Raw genomic sequence first — 17,752 nt, forward strand, 5'->3', positions numbered from 1 at the left:
CAAATTAAATGCTTTGGGTTATTATATATTGATCTCCGGGTTGTGAGAAAGCACACTGTTTGACTTTTTTTTCCTTGTTGGGGACCTTGGACCACTGCCTCCAGTTCTTTGATCTATTGTGGTGTGTCCTCTTTTGCTGTATGTCTTTACTTATGAACAGCTACTATGTTGTTTAGTAACTGTTATTTTAATTGAAGGCATCATCCCAACACGGTAATATGTTGAGAATAAATTGTACTACTTTCTGAGGAGAACTAGCCCATATTTCCGAAGGCTCCAACAGTCCTTTATCAAGAAATTTGCGCCACTGTTTGACTTAATGCAAGAAGCTTTGCATGTTGTTGAACAATGGTGTCGGCAAATCCCACTCTCAGTTAATCCTCGATTAACCTCGATGGCAAGACCTCGATGATACTTTTTACAAATAAAAGAATAATAACTGGTATCCGTCCTCTGCAATTTTTTGACTCTGAAATCGTCAGACCAAGTTAAATACGTAGGGGTCATTCTTGACTCAAAGTTGAACTGGTCTGCTCACATCGATTCTAGAATAATAAAAGCATACATGGTATTTGGACAGTGCAGACGAGCATTTGGGAAAACTTGGGGTCTGAAACCCAACTACATATATTGGATATGCACAAGTATTGGTCGACCTATTTTGGTGTACGGCTGCCTAGTATGCTGGCAGAAAGGAGAAGTTGCTAGTATACAGTCAAAGCTAAATCACCTTCAGAGGATAGTACTTATGGCAATGACTGGCGTTTTCACTAAAACTCCAACTGCCACCCTCGAAGCACTTTTGAGCATAAACCCTCTTCATGTTTTTCTGAAACAAGAAGAACTGTTATGTTATGTTACCGTTTGCAGGTAACTGGACACTGGAATAGTAATTCATTTTCTCGTATTACGAGTCATACTCATGTGTGGCCTCATTTAGTTTCCTGGGACAAATATGTTCTTGCTCCCAGTGATATTGGACTAAATTGCAGTTTTCCGCATAAAACTTTTTATACCAAAATTCCTGCCCGGAGTGAATGGCAGTCTGGTTACTTGGAAAGAGAACTGGAACAACATACTTACTTACTTATTCAGCCGAGAGCCGGGGTGTCACTCTTGCCGTATCAAGAATTCCTCTCCATTGTACTCGGTCCTGGGCTACTCGTCGCCAATTCGTTGCGTGTCTCGACACACGCAAATCGGCTTCAGCCTGGTCGAGCCATCGTGCATGTTGAGCCCCTCTATTCCTGGTGCCGGTGGGGTTCTTGAAGAGAACGGATTTCACTAGACAGTTGTCCAGCATCCCTGAGACGTGACCGGCCCACCGTAGTCTCTCAACTTTCGCCAGGTGTACGATGGGAATCTCTCCAAGCAGTGCCTGTAGCTCGTGATTCATACGTCTCCGCCAATCTCCACTTTCCGTTTGCACTCCACCAAAAATAGTCCGCAGCACCTTTCGTTCAAAAACGGCAAGTGCGCGTATGTCTTCCGTAAGCAAAGTTACCGTTTCAAGTCCATTGAGCACTACCGGTCTTATTAGCGTTTTGTACATCGTCAGCTTTGTGCGGCGGCGTATGCTCCTAGATCGAAACGTCTTGCGGAGGGAAAAGTGGGCCCGATTTCCAGCTTGAATGCGTCGTTGGATCTCCTTACTCGTATTATTGTCGGCGGTGACCAAATATACGAACTCGTCAACCACTTCCAGTTCATCGCCGTCAATAGTCACTGTCCGTGGGAGGCAAACGTTACTTTCTCGGGAGCCTCTTCCTACCATATATTTGGTTTTCGACGCATTAATTTGTAGCCCTATCCTCCTAGCCTCCGTTTTTAGTCTGGCGTCCTTGCCTCCGCCGTCCCACGGTTTCTAGTAATGATGTCGAGGTCGTCTGTAAAGGCTAGGAGTTGGCTACTCTTGCTGAAGATCGTTCCTCTCGTTTCGATGCCCGCTCGCCGGATCACACCTTCAATAGCGATATTGAGTAACATACAGGACAGTCCATCCCCTTGCCGCAACCCTCTGCGCGATTCGAAAGGACTTGAGAGTGTCCCCGAAACGCGCACGAAACACGTCACTCGTTCCAGAGTAGCTTTGATCAGCCGCGTCAGTTTGTCAACTGACATATTGTTTGTTATACAGATGGATCACTGTTGGACGGTAGAGCAGGTACTGGAGTCTACTGCCATACATTGCGATTGGAAGAATCGTACCCACTTGGTAGGTACTGCATGGTATTTCAAACTGAAATCTTTGCGATTATATGCGGAGTACAATTGGTACTTCAACAAAACCTGTCTGGCAAAAGAATTTATTTCTGTTCTGACAGTTAAGCTGCTATCAAAGCACTAAATGCGACAAATTCTAAATTGAAAACTGTAGTTGAATGTCGCACTCAACTAGAAGTTTTGAGCATCTTAAATACTGTTTACCTTTTATGGGTTCCTGGTCATTCTGGTATATCTGGAAATGAATTGGCTGACGAACTAGCAAGAACCGGAGCAGAAATCGACTTCATTGGTCCGAAACCAGCTTTGCCTGTTTCCAGCTGTTGGATAAAGCAAAAGATTCGCTGCTGGGCTTCAGCTGAACACGCCTCCTATTAGCGAAATTCTGAAACATGTCGTCAAACTAAAGTATTTTTGGCAGAGCCTAACCTAGCGTTTTCATAGAATTTATTAAAATTTTCTAAGCAAAATATCAAGATCTTTGTTTGAGCATTAACTGGCCATTGTAAACTCAATTATCATATGGCCACTATTCAACGTGCAGAGTATTACTCCTGTGATCTTTATGAGTCTGATTATGGAACTTCATATCATTTGATATGTGTCTGTCCTACAAAAATGCAACTGCGTGTACGGGTCTTTGGCCATCCCTATATAGAGGAACATACTGTTCGTCAGCTCAAACTAAAAGACATTCTTATGTTTTTGAGCCAATGTGGAAAAGAACTTTAGTTCTCTCTGAAGTTTTTGACTCGAAAGAGAAAAATACTTCTGATATATGTATGTGCCGTCGTTTTCCTAACCCTCGCTCTTCCCATATTCTTACTAACTATCCCTATCCTTCCCTTCCCATCAGGAAAATGATGAGAGAGTGCGGCAAGGTACAAATTTCCTTATAAGTATTTGAGCCAAAATATTCTGATTCCTGATTCCTCAACCTCATCCCAATAGGTAGGAGATTGCTTACGACTATAAAACCTAGACCAATTTGATGTCTGTACCTGGGAAGTACGCCAGAAAAAGTGACAAAGTCTCCTCGTCGTAACAGGTCGAAGATATTTTACGTACCACGATAACTTGATGTCTGTGTTTGGGAAGTGCGCCAGGAAAAGCGATAAAATCTTATTATCCCAACAGGTCAAAAATTCGTTACGACCAAGGTGACTAAGCTTGGTTACGACGTTACTTACTCTTAAGGTGAAATTAGCAGTCATCGATTCTGCCAATTTCAAAAGCAGTTTTTTTGTTTGAAACAAAAATTCTGTTTATAAAAATATATACACTGTGTTCATATTGGCAAGAAGAATGCAGATTTTACATTTTTACAAACAGAACCCCGCTTTTGGGCCCAAAAACTGCTTTCGAAATTGGGCTCTCCGACGAAAAGTCAATGATTGCTAATTTCTCGTTAAGCAAAAATAATTTAACAATCCACCATAATAATGAAAGATCCTCGTCACAGAAACGATCAAACTATCCAAACATCAATTCATGTGTTCGATATCTGTTTCTTTGTAAGGAAAACTTTTCTCAACAAAGAAAATAGCAAAGCCGGAATGGAAAATTGGATGCAAAAACGGTACTCGAGATAATTATCTAAAAGCACCCAGGAATCACGGCAAAACAAAGCTCCGAAGAGAGCTGACAGAAGGCAAAATAAAACGATCCACTCTAACTGTTGCCCCTAAAAGACAATCGGAATGAAATCGACGGACGACCATCAACGCATCGCTTCCGTCGCTCCCCGGCTGTCGTTGTTGGTCGGATCGGCTAAGGTGTTGGCAAAACTTTCGTTGCATTGCAATCCGTCCGATCCGGGGCAGGGAGGAGCAAGGGGCCGGCTGGAGGAATGAGAATCCTCGCCGTCGTCCGACCAGCAATCAACGCCAGCTGAAGCGAGAAAAAGAGTCACTTGAACAGAAATCAATAAACTGATTGTTTATGGCACAATTTGCCATCACCCCCACTAGGTATTCCATTGCACGAGAAGCGAAGCATTTCACCGGGACAGAAGATTAGGACGACAAAACAATGGAGCAAAAAGTCACGCTGACTGGTTGAACCGTTTGGCCGTGTCGTCAAAGATCGGAGCACGGGACACGGGAGGCCGAACGGGCGAGGTCATCAACTGATTCCCATTTGGTCGATGGTCATCATTGGGTGGACGGCGTCTTCTCGGTGGTGTTGAATCAGATCCGATGAAGGGGGATGATTATTATGGCTGTCGATAAAGTGGAAGAAGTGGAAATGACGGTGTTGGCCTTTGGCGGAAGAAGAAGGCAAGCATCCAGGCGTCGGTCGATGACAAACGCCAACGCACAGAAGGGTGCTCGGAATGACCAGCTCATTTTCTCCGGATCTCGCAATCTGAGAAAGGAATAAAACAAACGGAGCAAAGTTCGCCCCTAATGATTATGGTTATTTTCTCAATTACTCGGTCACTTCACGATGAGCTATGGTGGGGAGAAAGTTCGGATAGAAAGCGAGTGTTCGGCCGTTCTGGTATACTGAACGAATGGGTTGAGTTTATGGGGTAAACTTATGGTCACAAGCTGTTGCAAGGTCTATACCGGGGACAGTTAATCATGAAATAAATTATCAAATAGAGAACTCTTTCGGTTTTGCTGATCCGCTAGCGTGAGAAAGCGTTTTTGAGGCGCAAAGCGTTGAAAGATAGATAACGCTAGGATGACCTTATTCACATACTGTCCCCATATTATCTGTCAGGAAAACAGTCATCATGTAGTCACTTTATCACAGGCAATCATCTAAGAAAGTGATTTTTGCAATCTCATTCTGAAATTGGGTGACCAGCAAAAATGTTTCCACGATTTGATCCTTTTCTGATATATTTTAATATTAGAAATTTTACTGATTCATATGGTATGAGAAATGTATGATATGCGATGATGTATGATGATATGTATGATGTCCGTTGCGTTTAGTTTGGTTTATCAACGTTGATTAACCTCTGATTAGTTTATACTCGAGGAACGCTTGCTAATTGACGGCTAAATTCATAAAAGAAAAAAGTCATCCATCCATGTCTATCCAACTGATACTAAATCCTTTATTGGTGCCAATATTTGCATCAGATTTATACAAAGTTCGAACTGGATGGTTCCTCCCAACAGCTTTAGTGCTATAAACTGACTGTCGCGTCGAACTGCGCTCACCGGCATCGTTTTGAATAAATATCAGTGCTCTGTTTACTGAAACAACATTTAGAATATTTTAGTTTCGTTTATTCTGAGAGTAGCAATATGCGCTATTGCACTATACAGTAGAAAAAACCGACTGCACAAAAAATGATCAGATCCATCGTCAACGTGCAACGTCTATTCGTTGTCAATTTTGCTAAAGTTTTGAGTATTTTTCTCGTTGCTTTATTCTAAGCTCTACATACACATTCAACGTTAGAGTCGCTAACATTTATTGCCAGGATTTTGCTTTTCTCATACGAAAATGTTACAATATCGTGTAAAAAAAGCAAATGCTTTAATTGACTGTAATGGGAAAATATTTAAAACACATAATTAGTTTGAGTTTGAAATAGGACCTTTACATAGCTGTTGAAGTAAAAAAAATATTATGGTAGAAATAGCTTAAGGAAAAATCCAAGTGTGTAGCTGATTCGAATTCAAAGTTGATAAAGAATGACAAACGGGACGAAAAAATAAAAACCCGATTTAATCCACCTAGTGGTGAAAGGAACCTTTGTTATACGGTCTTACTTGCTATTTGAGATAGAAACCGACACGTCTGCGGAGTATAATCCATCTATTGGTTAACGTTGCGTAGTGCGTTGGTTTACATAAAATTTTTGAAAATTGAATACGTTTACAAAATTTGAACAAAATATGACCACTTATAAATTTTGATAGATCCTTTTTTCGTGAAATTGTTGAATAAGGATAAGTAAGTTGTTAATAATTTGAGTAAGTGCAAGTAAAAGTAGGTTGTAAGAGCAAATATTATTCTTTAACATATGCATTGCGTAGTAAAGGTCTAGTTTATAGATTTTTGAACTATGCATAATTTCCTGTAATGCCTATTTGATTCACACCAATAAAGTTTTCTAGAATAAATTTCATCAATTTTTATTAACCTTCGGTTACTCACGCTGCTGTATTTTGTATAACACGTGTAGGTTTTTGAACGCCATATTGTTATAAAGTTACAAATCGTTGTGTAACTAACGTATATTCTTCAATAAACTTGTTATGAGCAAAATGTCATAATTATTCAAAGCATTAATACTTTAAATTGTTGGGAAAATTGATCAGCATAAACTGACATCACAGAAATGAAGCAATCAGCATATGAGATGTACCGGAATTGGCCTGGAATTTTCTCTCGTTTCTTCATATGGAAAAATGGTGTCTGTATGTATCAAAATAATCAGCAATAATGTAAAATGTTTAAAATGTATCCGTCTGTTGGTAGTCGAGTAATTCGGGGTCAAAATTAGGGTATTTTTTATAATTAAAGTTCTACAGTTCCTAAACAAGCAAACATAAAGGTATACTATTTTCAGCAAAGTTGTGTATTTTTACTATTTGTGCAACTTTGTAATACATGAAAAAGTCATACAACAATTACGAAAAGAGCCAAAATAAAAAACTGATTTCACTAATTCATATATAATAAATAATATTTTTCTAGCTTCGCTGAAGAGATAGGGGGTTACTGTATTCAGCAAAATTTCTTGTAATAATATACTCTAAAACTTTGCAGAATACATCAATGTGTTATATTGAAACTGAAGAAAAATAATTTTTTTATTCCACTTTTAGGGGGATTAATCAAAATTTAAATTGCACCAGACGATAGAACTTTCAATTTCAAGAAATTCTTCCAAAGGTTCCATCAACCTAAAACCAAGTTTTCCCAGTCAAAACTCTAGTGCGCATATTTTTTTGGCTTTGGGCCATTGCACTATGGTCCAGAAAGCGATTTTAGACGGACAAAAATGATGGCGCCTTAACGGGATATTCTAGCTCAATGAAGTCTTCGGCAACTTTTTGAATGAAAACATGACGCATCTTTTAAAAGGGTCGTCCAATGTTCAGATGATACCGTAACAACAAGTCAAGTAATAATTTTTTAAATAAGTTTGTTTTCCATTTTCTAGTTTCAACACATTAAAGATAGATTAATTTCATGTAACTTTTCTAAACATTCCAAATTTCTAACTCTTACGTATTTTCAGCAGTGGACCTTTGTTTATGGACGACCCGTAAAATCATATTTCCTCTTTAACTCTTTTATCTCAACAGATAGCTCAATATGATGTTCTACAAAAATTTGTATACGTAAGAGAAGAATATTTTTGCAGAAGACTGTTTTGCTTTATCTTTATGAGTTAATAAGTTATAGCCGAATTCAGGTTAAAAACAGACCAATTTTACTGAAGCATAACTCAAAAAGCGGCAAACGGATCTTGATGAAACTTTGGCGATTTAATATACACATATGCATAAAGTTTTTAGCAAAAAATGGTGGAGGTGTTATTTTTTTAAAAAAAGATAAAATTCTTTGAACTTTATGATTTACTATAGCTAAAGTTTTCGTTTTATCCATCCCTAACTGCCCAGGTACAGTTTCTTGCTCAGTTTCAAAGCGTTAAAACATAATTTTGTGTAACTATTTTTTTAGAAAATGTCTAAAACATAATACAAAGCTTGTTGCTTTACTATTTATGTTTTATCGAGACAAATACGAACGCTTATCTTACGACAATCGCGGTCTTTTCAATCTGTTTGTGAAAAATATTCATGAAGTTTATTTGATACGTTTAGTATCAATGCCTACATTGAGAGAAAAACTATTATATATACGCTGATAAATTACATAATTAAGAAATCTAAATACTATTTGCACTGTCCACTGTCGGAGGCAAAGGATACCAGCCATAGAGCTATACATATAGATTGTTCTGTGTATTCCCGAAACTGTACATATTTAACCTTCTAAAGAAGCAACGATAGATAATGACTATTTTTCAAGAAAGCACACTCAAAAGAAAGTCAATTTGATATTCATGCAAAAGTAATAATCTGGACTAGCAACAGTTAAGGCATATTATAAAATCTTTATTTTGGGTTTCATATCCAATCCTTGTTTTTTCCAAATATTACAAAACTCAGTGCGTAGTTCATCACTGAATATTTTTGAGGTCGAACATTTTGTTTTAGATGTCCTATGTTTTCAAAAGTAAAAATTGACAAAAATCGTGCAATTATTTTCGTCACAATTTTCCTGAATTTTTGATTTTAAAACATAAGAACTCTTAAACGCATAGTCAGAATGTTGCAATGCTGATGCCAAAATGTCAATCTATTCTCAGCACAGATATTGTGTTATCCAATTAGAATAAATTTCATATATGGCTCTAAGACTCTCAAAGCAAAAACTATCTACAGAAGTCTACCCGTTGAAGGGTTAGTTATATGTTTGCTAATAATTATTAGCATCTCGTGCATTCGCTCAAATAAATCAACGTGGTGTATATTTAATAAATGTTGAAATTGACTGAAGTTTTTTGAGCGTTTCAGTGGAATACTAAGATTGAAAATAAAAAAAAAATCCCGATTTATTTCCATTGTTAATTTTATAGTTTTAAATGGATTTAAAAATCATAATAGAATTCTTCTTGAATTTCAATGGTAAATTTCCCGAAAAGTATAACAATTAGTGGAATTTCCTTCGTAAGTAGTTCGATTACGCGCAAATCATAAGTTTTCCGCAGCTCTGCTTCATCTTCGTCGTTTTTCACATCGCAGTTATTTTGCATTGTGCGCGCGAATAACCCGTATTACAAAAGTTGGTGCGAGTGTTGGAGGGTTAATATCTTTTGATCGGCAAAACCAATTCTACTGAAATTTTGCAGATATATTTGCAGCATTAAAATCTCTAATTTGATGTCAAAATAATTCAAACTAGATAAATCATCTTAGATGAAATGGTTATAAATTATTAAAAATTTTAATGTGTTGTATTCAATTGCTCGTAACTTTCAAATTGAACGTCCAATCAAAACACAAATCAATAGTGATCTATTAGGCTATGGTACCTTTCAAATGAGACTAATAGCGCCTAAGTCGGCTTAGCCATCTCTAAGAAACAGGCGATAATTATTACCTTGTCAAAACAGGTTTTTTTAGGATAACTTTTAAACTACTTGTTTGTTTTCAATAAAATTTACCCGAAAAATTTAGCGTTAACAAGAGCTTTCATTCGATACCAAGATCGTTGAAATCGGTCACTTGGTTCCGGAGAAAATCGTGTCACGTAATTTTCACGTTTTTACTTATAACTTTTAAACGAAATGTCGGACCTCGAATAGTGATCAATAGTGATATACTAGGCAATAATACCTTTCAAACAAAAGTAATAGCGAACAAATCGGTTCAGCCATCTCCGAGAAACAGGCGATAGAAAAGTTGCGTCGCGCACATACACACACACACACATACACACATACACACACACACAGACATTGCTCAGTTCGTCGAACCCTGTCGACTGGTATATGTGGCTCGGCCCTCCGGGCCTCGGATCGATTTCGTGTTTTTCGACCAATTTTTAAACCTTTGTTATAGTATAACAAAGGTAAAAAGAAAACTAGAACAGATACTTACCATTGGATTGCAGCGACGAAATCTCCAAAGGTCGAAAAGTCCATAAAAAGATCACTCCAGCAAATCCGCAGTTGAAAAATTTAGTACCGCTGATAAAATGTGATTTTATTCTACTCCAGCCAGCTATACGGCTGTCTCATTCAATTTTGTCCTGATTTGCGGCGGTAGCAGAACCACCAGCGAAACGCTGGCTGGAGTGGGAGTTGGGAGCGATCCGGAGCGGTACACTTATTCTATTGTGCTGAAATAACATTTTCATGTACATTTATTCACCATTCCACGCCCACCCTCGCGTCGCGAGCCTAGTGAGGTCGCACGAACGGTACGGATCTTTGTCCATTTTCGGGTGGTAACCGGTTGGAAATATACATATTCAACCGTACCGTTGAACGACTTCGATCGGTTGCCATCCGCGGGGCTGAGTTCGCCTGCCGAACTCCAGAACAGTTCCTTTTTACGGTTTCTTGCATATTACTGTGTAGATTTGATTCGCCGAAGTCGTTTCTTTTTTTATTCCATAAGGGTGGGGGTAGGGGTAGGGGAGGGGAATCCACTTTTCACAAAAGAGCTACCCACGAGAACCCCTTTTTAGTCCGGGCAACCAGCGGAAAGCGAGCAAAATTTATTCGCAACTCGTTTTGCGGTATTAAATTATCAATAAATCTTCGGCTTGAGTTTTCCGTCGAGCGAACTTACCCGCTTGCATTCGCAGCTCACACAGCCCGGCCGGCATCGACTTTGGCAGACGACGGATTGTTATCTTTTGAAAAAGTGCTTGCGGTCGAACGTCGAAACGTGGCTCGAAGGGGATCACTGCCGGCAGCGGTCGCCAACCAAAGTGAGCAAAAGTGTGACACACGGGGGACGGAGCCCAGTTAGAACCGCCGTCGCCTCGTGTCGGTGCAGTGGCGTAGAGGCTGCGGATGGTGAGGGAACTTTTCGAAAGAGTTATGGTTTCAGTGACATTCAGCATGGATTTGCGAGAGCAAATCCATGTCGAGCCACCTAACAGGGCGATTCATTTCGGGCAGTGCAGCCTTTGATTGATTGGAAAAAGTGGATAAAGGGTGTCCCACAACAAATTGCACCACGGAAGAAACGCTGTAGAAAATTACCTAATTGACCGATCCACTTTTTCTTTATGTTTTCCTCAGACTTGACCTTCTTGGGATGCTTCCGTAATGCCTGCTTCAAAATAGCCTAGTATTTTTCGATGGACCTTAATTTCGGTGCGTTCAAGTCGTTCATGTCCTTGGGTACGAAAGTGACCACGTTGGCTTCGTTCCACTCCAATATATCCTTTGAATATTGGCACGAAGGTAGATCCAGAAGACCGTAGGGCCCTCGTGTTGCTTCGACTGAGAAAGCAGATGCTTCTGTAAACACTCCTTGAGGTAGATCTGCCCGTTTATAGTCCCGGTAGTCACGAACGGCGGACTCCGTTTGCCACATGATGTATTTCTTGGCAAACTATGAAAGTTTCTGCATCCTTAATTTCTCCGGAACATCAAACTTGTGCTGGGCGGTGAAGTACAGTAGCCCGGAAACTGCCGGAAGTCCACCTTGACGTAAGTCTCATCAATCATGATGAAAGAGTTCAGGATTTTCCAGGTTCTTGCGCAAAATAAATTCGCGACGCTGCTTTGCGGGTGACGCCATTTTTCCAATTTTCGAAAAACTGACCGCGATAAAAATAAAGTGTAAACAATAAACTCTAAGCAACTTCTACTCAAATTTTTAAGAGAAAATACTCAATGGGTAATTTTCTACAGCGTTTCTTTCGTTGAGCGATTTGATGTGGGACACCCTTTTTTTGTTTAGATTATAGTCACTTTAACCAATTTTGGGTCACGCGCGACTTCTGCGGGGTTGGGATTTGAACCCGGGTCCTCGGTGTGAGAAGCGTGAATGCTAACCACTACGCCGGGACTGACCCCTTGGGTCATCCTTTAGAATGTAATTGGTTGATGGTTTACAATACTGCAATTGGGTTGTAATGTAACATTATTAGACGTAACCCAAGTAACAATACTAAAGCCACTTGGTTTTACTTGAATTTTATAAAGGTTTTATTGCGGTATTAATTCTTACCTCTGGGTTTATTATGATATTGCGCTATACCAAGAGGAGTCCAAACACACTTATAGCTAGCAAGAAAACCATAATAAAACTGTTGATAAAACAAATTTATTGTGGATGCTTATATTACCACATTAAAACTTGTTGGCTGCACCACGTCTCCTATAAACTTACCATAAGTGTGGCGTAGCAATACAAAATGGCGCACCAATCAAAATTGATCTTATCGGGGTTACTTGTCAAACCGGAATAAATCTGTTAGTTTTATAGAGCTATTAAAACGGTAACAACCTGATCAAACAGTTTTTTTGCTGCTATAATGAAGAATACCAAAGTTCAACGCCAAAATCATTTTTTTATGCGAAGCCATATGGCCGCATTCTAGTATTTTGTTTTAGCTCGCAAACAACAATTCATCAAAGCAAAGTGTTTTGTAGTAAGAAAGTTATTATCAATCGGTTTTCCTGTCAAAGGAAGCAACTAAAATGATGTTGCTAGAAATTGAGATTGACAAATTGAATATTTTCAATTTGCTAAAACAACCAGTTTTCGAACATTTCAGTGGCGCGCTGATTTTATCGACCTATCATATCAATATGCACGATGAAATTAAATGCGCACATTCTGCAAACCAACGAAATTGCTTAAAATTTAATATATATTCTATGGCAGCGGTTCCCAAATGGGGGTTCGCGAACCCCCAGGGGTACGCCAAAACTTTAGTTCGCTTCAGAATAGTATAGGGAAATCCGTCAGGGGGTACGCGAACCGAAAAAAGGTTGGGAACCGCTGTTCTATGGGATATTTTATTCTGGTTGCTATAAACCAAATCATTCTGAATGATCCGTCAGTAAAACTAAAATTTTTCTGCTCACGGATATATTTTCAAGTTGACAAAGCTAGCGAACTTAGTAAGCTTTTGCCAGAAAAGCGAAAAGCTCTTTTAAATTATGGCGATGGCTGTCAAGCAGCGAATACTTACCCGGTTTTATTGCTACTTTCAACAGAGCGTGATACGACTACTTGAGCTTATAACCTGATTCTTACAGCGGTTATGAAAACATTCTGAAGAGTGGGCCACTTGGTCAGAAAGCAGTTTTATAGCGGTCATAAGAAAGTTCTGGTGGAGCTCATAGTTTTATTAGCGGTTTTATGAAATTGGTCATGAAAACCACTATACAAACGTAATAAACCTTGGAATTGTTATGTGGGAAGTGCTATATAATGTGAATCATTCACATTGATAGTTGACGTTAGGTCTAAGTCTTACGAAAAGCTATGGATGTCAAATCAAAATTTAAAAATGCAAAAAAAACGGAAACTCTTGGCGCTACATTCCAACGCAATTTGACCTTTTGCTATTTCGTTTGACAGACTGCGCAGACATCCGTCATTGTACAATTGCTGGTCTAGTGTTACGATCCTATTGACATTAACAGTCTCTTCCAGAAAGATATTCAATCGATAATAAAAAAATCTTACTAATAAATAATATAATAAATAACTTCATAGGTGGAAAGTCATTGAATATTAAATAACATACAAACCTTTTGGTTTTTCGTAATTGATTAATCAACCAGTCAATTGTGCTCATTCATCAGTGCTGGAAAAATTTTAAACCCCTGCATGAAAGCAAATATAAAACGCACTCAGCACATACAGTTTTACCCCTGGTAGTATTCTTTTATCTGTCAGCCCATGGACATGACTACTGAGCTGCTGACAATGTTTGTCTTTGTCAGTTTTCTATCCTTCAAAACAATTCATTCAGGAATTACAGTACTGAATGATTGTTCGACTAACCTACTGTCAGTCAACTTTCTTGCTCTTGACTCATATTTTGTCTGAACTATCTTGACTGAAAGTTTAATTTTTTAAACTGCCTGCTTCGTGAAATCAACCAAAACCTGGCTGAAGAATATCAATTAAAACTTCGGAGCGCAATGTTTAATTATCGGGTAAACCTGATCACCCCTATTCTGTATTTCGAACGAATCTTTATTTCGTTCGACTTGTTTCGAACGAGATGTTTTGCCCATTTGATTTTGCTGGCGGAAATTTCGTTCGAAAGAACTTTCGTTCGAAATACCAATTCGTTCGAAATACAGAATGGCGGTGGATATGTTGAGGGGCTCTGTAGCCGCAAGGTTACCGAGTCTGCTTTGGCAAGCGAATGGTCGTGGGTTCGAATCTTAGTAGAATCAAGCCATTCGATGTTCAAAGTGACTTTTAGCATGGGTTTATTCTCAGGCCCCTCATTTACCCTTCCTTAATGCTGCATTTTATGTTATCCCGATAAGGCCTATTGACAGTGCAAAATGAGACCCTTATAGTTAAATGCACTGGTGTGCAGTGCCATGGATGGCTATAATTGGGGGCAGCGCTATCATGTGGAACAAGGTGGGTAAAGTAGAGAAAGCATTGAAAGAAGGGTAAAACCCAATTACACACAAGCACGCATGAAATTCAATAAGCATATCGCTCACTCAATAGCGATTATAGCAAATAAATGCAGTGCAGGTCGTACAGCAAACACCCGGGCTATATCACAATAGATCTAACTATACTGGTCGCAGTGATGAGTCCATACAAAAAAAACCTGATATGTTATTGTAATTATTTGTTTCGTTTTAGCTCAGCAAGCACCTATACAGTAAAAATTTAGCCGTAATATGTTTAAATCATGCCCATGGATATAAGAAGGAAAAATTAATTTAATTATTGGATATTAGCGGCACTGATGGAAAATCAAATGATGCGAAAAGTAAGAAAATGTTAGGTATATTGACCCCATCAGCAATTTGGTAAGATCGTTTCAAGTCGAATTTTTTCACATGTCACTATAGTATATACAGGTCGTTAAAGAATCTGACTAAAGAAATGACATTGGAGCTCAGCCATTCGCGGCCACCTGTCATCATTAAATCTAATTTGCTCAACGATGATTTTTGTGCGTGCCTCTGTTCAATGTTGCTCGTAAAAGTTTTAACAATATTTTTTTCGAGCTCAACATCTAAGCGATTTTATGAACTGTACGCTACAAATTTGATTGCCTGGTGCTTTCGTTAGGCAACACGGATCAATTTCGTGATGATACGATGATATTTATATTTGTTTGCTTGCAGTATTTATGCAGTAATATTTTCTGCCGCGTTCATCGACTGATACTCCGCAAGTTTTCGAGCAAAGGATTCAGAAGGTTTCATCGAGATTCATGCCCACTTGGTTTCGATGAACCGAAAATAAGTTACCTGTCACTTCTTTAGTCAGTTTCTTTAGTTGACTATAAAGAAACTGGCTAAAGAAGTGACAGGTAACTCATTAACAGTTCGTCGAAACTAAAGAAACTGATGCCAATGCGCAGATCGGGAGGGAGGAATTCTTCCGTCCAGCCTTCATCTGTCGATCAATGATAACGGTCTGAGGCTCATAAATTTTGCGGCGACCAGAGGAATGGCCATCTGTAGTATCTACTTTCCACGTTTGAATATTCGGAAACACACCTGGAGCATCCAAATGGAGACTCTAGCTAGCTCTCAGATCGATCATGTCTTGATTGACAGTCGACACTTTTCGAACGTCATCGATGTACGGTCTTTTCGGGGACCAAATATCCACTCTGACCACTATCTCGTAGTGAGTAAGATTCGCGCAAGGCTGTCGAACACGGCGAAAGCTCGCACTGAGAGGACGCTGCGTTTCAACGCGACGGCGTAGTAGTGGAGTACGCCAGGCAGCTTGACCAACGAATCGCAGAACAGCAGGTAGAAGGAGAATATATAAATGGGCTGTGGAGAAACATCCATGGTGCCGTTTCGATGGCAGCTGCGAGAGAGGTGGTAGGCACGACACGTGGAAGACAGCATAACTGCTGGTTTGATGCCAAATGCCAGACAGATGAGAGAGTGACAGATGAAAAGAACCAGGCCAGGAGTCGCCTGCTCACTACCGCTACGCGTCAAAACAGAGAGAGGTACAGAGAGACTAGAGCTGCGGAAAAAAGAATCCATCGTCTAAAGAAACGCGAGTACGAGGAGCACGTGCTCGCCGGCGCAGAGGAGCGATACGCCAGCAACGATACACGGAGTTTCTATAAAACGGTGAGATGCAGGAATTTTGTCATTGCCATTACCGACAAAACGGCGGTAGCAGCCAGGTGGAAGGAGCACTTCCAGACACTGTTGAATGGAGAGGTAAATGCGGAGATCAGCAGGGACAGAATATGCATTGTAAGCGATGGTCAAGCTGTGGAGCCGCCAACACAGGAGGAGGTTAAAAAGGCAATCAGTGAGCTGAAGAACGGTAAGGCTGCTGGGAAGGATGGTATCCCGGCTGAACTTTTAAAAGCGGGGAGCGAGCGGCTGTACGAAGCAATCCACCGGATCATTGTCAGGATCTGGGAGGAAGAACAAATGCCGGAGGAGTGGTTGGATGGCCTCATTTGCTCAATTTTCAAAAAGGGACATCGACTGGAGTGTAAAAACTATCGAGGAATTACATTGCTCAATTCTGCCTACAAGGTGCTTTCCCGTATCCTGTTCTGCAGATTGACATCGTTAGCGGAGTCCTTCGTCGGCGAGTGCCAAGCTGGTTTTCGTTAGGGTCGCTCCACGACGGATCAGATGTTTACCCTGCGTCAGTTGCTAGACACGTTCCGGGAGTACAACTTGCAGACACACCATCTGTTTGTGGACTTTAAAGCGGCGTACGATTCAGTTAACCGAAATGTGCTGTGGCACACAATGCTAGAACATGGTTTTTCGACGAAACTAGTTACGCTGATTCGTGCGGCGCTGGACGGATCCAAACCATGCGTTAAAATAGCGGGTGAGACCTCAGTTGCTTTCGTGACGTTGGATGGACTGAAGCAAGGGGATGCACTCTCTAACCTGCTATTCAACATTGCCTTGGAAGGTGCATTACGAAGAGTAAACGTGGAAAGGAATGGAACTATCATCACGAAATCTCACATGCTTCTTGGTTTTGCGGATGACGTCGATATCTTCGGAATCAACCGTAGAGCAGTCGAAGAGGCCTTCAGGCCTTTTAAAAGGGAAGCGGCGAGATCAGGACTTACCATTAACACCGCCAAGTACATGGTTGCTGGTAGGGAATGTGGAAGCCCAAGTGGTGTTGGTGGCGAGGTGGAGTTAGGTATGGAGTAGTGGAGGAATTGATATACCTTGGTACACTCGTGCCATGTGACAATGATGTAAGCCGCGAAGTGAAACGACGAGTTGCAGCCGAAGTCCCGTAGTCTGCAAATTCGCACAAAACTGGCACTCTACAGAACACTAATCCTTCCGGTGACCCTTTACGGACACGAATCATGGACGCTAAAGGAAGCTGATCGGCGAGTGCTTGGGGTTTTTGAGCGTAAAATTCTGCGTTCTATACTTGGTGGCAAAAAAGAAAATGGAGTTTGGCGCAGACGCATGAATCACGAGCTGTACCAAGTATACAAATATGATGATATAGTGAAGGTAGTGCAATGTGGCAGGCTGGGGTGGGTTGGACACGTGGCTAGAATGCCCGAAGAAAGAGTAGCCAAAATTATTTTCAGCAGAAAACCAGGAAAAGGCCGTAGACTCCGAGGCAGACCCCGCTCCCGGTGGGTGTGTGCTATCGAAGACGATGCTCGTTCAGCTGGTGTTCGTGGGGATTGGAGAGCGGCAGCCCCGGGACCAACGGTGCTGGAGGACCATAATTCGTTCGGCGCTACCTGGAAGAGCAGCAATATGCAGAGTTGGAGCGGCTGCATTGTTCTCAGGAAACACGAAAGTTCTACCAGAAACTGAATGGATCCC

Source organism: Sabethes cyaneus, chromosome 1 (assembly GCF_943734655.1).
Source record: "Sabethes cyaneus chromosome 1, idSabCyanKW18_F2, whole genome shotgun sequence".
NCBI classification, from domain to species: domain Eukaryota; kingdom Metazoa; phylum Arthropoda; class Insecta; order Diptera; family Culicidae; genus Sabethes; species Sabethes cyaneus.